The 4502-nt window shown below is 44.4% G+C and overlaps 2 non-coding genes and 1 pseudogene across 2 annotated transcripts; all 3 read left to right on the forward strand.

Annotated features, from left to right (window-relative positions):
• Positions 1–251: 251 nt before the first annotated feature.
• On the forward strand, positions 252–369 carry LOC124607560 (annotated as a pseudogene).
• A 731-nt stretch (positions 370–1100) lies between these two features.
• Trnat-cgu lies at positions 1101–1172 on the forward strand. Its single transcript has one exon. It is a non-coding gene; the product is annotated as a tRNA-Thr (tRNA).
• Positions 1173–1505: 333 nt separating this feature from the next.
• On the forward strand, positions 1506–1579 carry Trnan-guu. The gene has a single exon. It is a non-coding gene; the product is annotated as a tRNA-Asn (tRNA).
• Positions 1580–4502: the final 2923 nt, after the last annotated feature.

Consider the following 4502-nt stretch of genomic DNA (forward strand, 5'->3'; position numbering starts at 1 on the left):
TGAGGTCATCAGTCCCCTAGAACTTAGAACTACTTAAACCTAACTAACACATCCATGCCCGAGGCAGGATTCGAACCTGCGACCGTAGCGGTCGCACTGTTCCAGACTGAAGCGTCTAGAACCGCTCGGTCACCCCGTCCGGCGTATTTATTATCATTATCTAAGTTAGCAACAAGCTTAAGCAAAATTATGCATATGCTTTTGTATTTATTATATATTTTTTATTTATATTTTTTATTTTATACATTTGTGGTAATGGCCTTGCCGCAGTGGATACACCAGTTCCCGTCAGATCACCGAAGTTAAGCGCTGTCGGGCTTGGCCGGCACTTGGATGGGTGACCATCCGCGTCGCCTTGCGCTGTTGCCATTTTTCGGGGTGCACTCAGCCTCGTGATACCAATTGAGGAACTATTCGACCGAACAGAAGCGGCTTCGGTCAAGAATACCATCATTACGACCGGGAGAGTGGTGTGCTGACCCCACGCCCCTCCTATCCGCATCCTCCCCTGAGGATGACACGGCGGTCGGATGGTCCCGACGGACCACTTGTGGGCTGTAGACGGAGTGGTTGTTTTATAATTTTGTAAAATTTTCAACAAATAAATGTACTAGCAATGGAACTGAATTTGTACAATATAAAATGTAAAGTCCCACAACGTACACAAGGCTTGACGCTCATCGTCGATCGTAAGGGTGAAATAGTCAAGAGAGTTGGAAAACGGCAATTTGGACACCTCCAACAGCAGCTGTGTGCCAAATCCGATATCTGGTCGAGGGCTATAAAATTCAGTATGATGTGACAATTCGGGGATAACTCACAAACGCAAAGGAGGAGGAGGAGATTAGTGTTTAACGTCCCGTCGACAACGCGGTCATTAGAGACGGAGCGCAAGCTCGGGTGAGGGAAGGAAGGGGAAGGAAATCGGCCGTGCCCTTTCAAAGGAACCATCCCGGCATTTGCCTGAAGCGATTTAGGGAAATCACGGAAAACCTAAATCAGGATGGCTGGAGACGGGATTGAACCGTCGTCCTCCCGAATGCGAGTCCAGTGTGCTAACCACAGCGCCACCTCGCTCGGTTCACAAACGCAAAGCTGCCGCCTTCTTAGCTCAGTGGTAGAGCAGTGGTCTCGTAAACCAGGGGTCGTGAGTTTGACCCTCACAGAATGCATTCATTTTTTTAACCTTCCCGCTGAGAGCAGAGCTAGCTCGAGCAGCATCGAACACGTGGCAGTACACTGAATGAAAGGGAAGTTCTACAGGCTATGGCAAGTATACTACTTGCCTCGGAGGTTTTCTGAATGCGTAGGCAGAACACTGTTTTGTATGCACTTTGTAATAAAATGTCGTACTTGGCGATGTATTTGGTTTATGAGCCTCGCTACAGTGTGCATGCACGTTATCCACGTGAAGAGGCGTAAGCAGATGCTACCATTCTGCGGGATACCTGCAGAAGGTATACAAGTTGCACTGATAAACACAGCAGAAGTTGATAAAAGTGAAGGCCTCCGTGGCGCAATCGGCTAGCGCTTTCGGCTGTTAACCGAAACTTTGGTGGTTCGAGCCCACCCGGGGGCGAAATCGTTTTAATTGTCACCGAAGTGAGGACAAACGTCGTCTTTGTTAGAGATACACAGCTACTGTGACGATCTGGCTGTGTTTGCACGATGGCGAACAGCGATATACACATTCAGCCAAGTGACAATTGTAGGTAAAAACGTTGCCCTACACAGACGTTCTACTGTTTTCCTGTTTATTCGTCATGTGTGACACTGCAGTAGAGCGACGCCCACTAAAGAAGACGTATTATTTACAGTTAATTTCAGCGTATACACCGCGAGTGCCATATGAAAGGGCCTCCCTCTCGATGTCAATTTGTACTTGGTTTCCCTTAAGCGTCGGTCTGCAGGAGGCCACTGTTGGCCGAGCGACATGCAGTCCTTGCAGGCCCCAATAAATAAATAAAATACATTTGATTACAAAGTATACACCCTGGGTACGCCGCTATTTGAGAAATAAATAAATAAAATACATTTGGTTACAAAGCATACACCCTGGTCACGCACATTCGAGATGTCGTGGTGAATTAAGTGTGCTCAGAAGTGCGTCGAACTACACTTCAACGAGAATATCTCCGGTATCTTTGCGGAAACTTTCTCCTGATAGGGTCTTTGGGGAAACTTTCTCCTGATAGGGAAGGAAAAGTTTAGGAACAATTCTACAGAATTTTCCCAGTCAACCTAATCATTTGCACGCTGTCGTTCAGAAGTGCCAGTTACGCCAGAAGGACGACCGCTGCTGGAAACTCAAGCAGCTAACGGCGCGGCGAGGCGACTTTCTAAGTGAACTCATACCTGCGCCTGACTGGGAGGGCGCGTCGACACGCACGACACGACTGCGTTGTCCACGAAAGGAAACCGCGTGTCGGCGAGGCACGGCGCAGGCGAGCGCTGATGCGGGCATTCGCCACACTGGCGGCCACGGCGGATTACCGGCAAAGGCTACGATACACGACGCTGCGTTTGCTGACCTCTCTTCGTGTTTTCCCCCACAACGACATACAGACTAGGACTGTTGAAATTTTTCAAAATATCAGGAATCCGATAAATCGATACTTAAAAGCATATTACTATTTGCAACCGATTATCCAAGACAGTATCGGTTTATATATTGATTGACGTACTGGCCTATAAGACTATCGGCAGCACATTGTGAATATAGTGTCGGTTTTAGGGCTGTATTTTTAAGTATTTATTTATCATTAGATATTCTGTACATCAACAAGCTAGCAGCCTGCCTATAAGGCTTAGAGCAAGAATTGGAAGTAAAACGATGCACGTTCACACTTGGTGATTAACACTTTGCTAACAATGGTAACTGCATGTAAGTGGTGCAATAAAAGGTGTCCGATGGGTCCGTAGTTCGGTTTCGACACATATCGGATTAGTAAGGAACACTTCATGCCGACTTCCCTGATTTTTTTTTTTTTTTTTTTTTTCATTTCTGCCAACGCCAGCGAGCTAGCAACTGTAGCGTCAAAATTGCGTGGTGAAGCTAAACGTTGCAATTCCTGTTGGTAGCACCCAGCGCTGATAACATCAACTTTTCGCCTCATATTTCTCCGCCCACCGAAAAGACTAGTCATGTCATATAGATTTTTGTTCGTCATTTTCAGCCAATTGTTTTTAACGCAACTGTTGTGCTGTTTCTTCACATCAGAAATCTTATTGTTCCATTCACACCACTCCTCCCCCCCCCCCCCCCCCCCCCACTGCACTCGGTCTACTTCTTTGTGTCACCTATACTTGCCGTGATGAAAGCTCAAAAGACAGTGAAACTTCTCAATACAGCGACAGTAAAATTATGTTCTACTACAATTTCAAAAGAACAATTTAAGTTCTATACCGAAAAATTAGAAAAAAATAATATAATATAAAAATATCGGCACTCGATATTATCATTTCGATGTCGATGTATCAGGAGTAAAGTATATGCGATATATATATATATATATCGAAATATTTTCGAGAAAATATCGATATAACGATATTTTATCAACAGCCGTAATACAGACCCAGGCACACGCCGAGAGGCGATACCGAAATCTGGTGCTGCGGCAGCGTTACTGATGAACTAAAAGTCGGTATTAGTTACGAACCTTTACAAACTCCCATCAACTGAGTCATATTACGATCACTAAAATCATATAAACACGTGGATGAAACAGTCTGTAGGGATATAAAATGAAATGATCACATGGATTCAGTAGCAGGTAATACGGTTCATTGACAGGATACTGGCAAAATGCAGTCAATCAACAGAGGAGAGTGCTAGCAAATCACTTGCGGGTCCCACCTTACAATATTGCTCGGGTACGTGGGTACCATATGGAATAGAAATAAAAGGGGATATTGAACTTGCAAAAATAAGAGAAGAACGAGTTGTCACAGGTTTTTTTGACTTACGCAGAAATGTTGAAAAGCTGATTTAACAGACGTTAAGACGGGTAAAAATTACTCCGCGAAATCCCTCAAAAAACCAATATTAAATGAAGAATCTAGAGATATTCTTCTGCTCCCTAGGTATTGCTTCTATAGGGATCGTGGAGATAAAATTGGACTAATTATAGCATGTACAGGGACATTTAAGCAGCTATCTGATCCCTCGCTAAATGCGCGATTGGAGCGAGAAAAAGCCTAACACATGGTATCATGCTAAGTACCCTTTGTCATGCACTTCATAGGGGTTTGCAGTGTATTTAGGTGTGATGTAGTCACCGTTGTGAGACTGTGATCAAAATTTTGGAAGTAGAAGAAATTTTACCCTTCCTTAAAGCCCCGGTTACAAGAGTGACTTTGGCACCGGAACGACGAAGATGAGGGTACGAGTGACAACTTCTTACAAAATGTCGAAATATAGCAACAGATTTAAAGAACTAGAATTGATAATAGAGTTTATTAGTGACCAAAGCACCAATCAATAATGATTAATGGCATGAGGA

Source organism: Schistocerca americana, chromosome 3, assembly GCF_021461395.2.
Source record: "Schistocerca americana isolate TAMUIC-IGC-003095 chromosome 3, iqSchAmer2.1, whole genome shotgun sequence".
Taxonomy (NCBI): domain Eukaryota; kingdom Metazoa; phylum Arthropoda; class Insecta; order Orthoptera; family Acrididae; genus Schistocerca; species Schistocerca americana.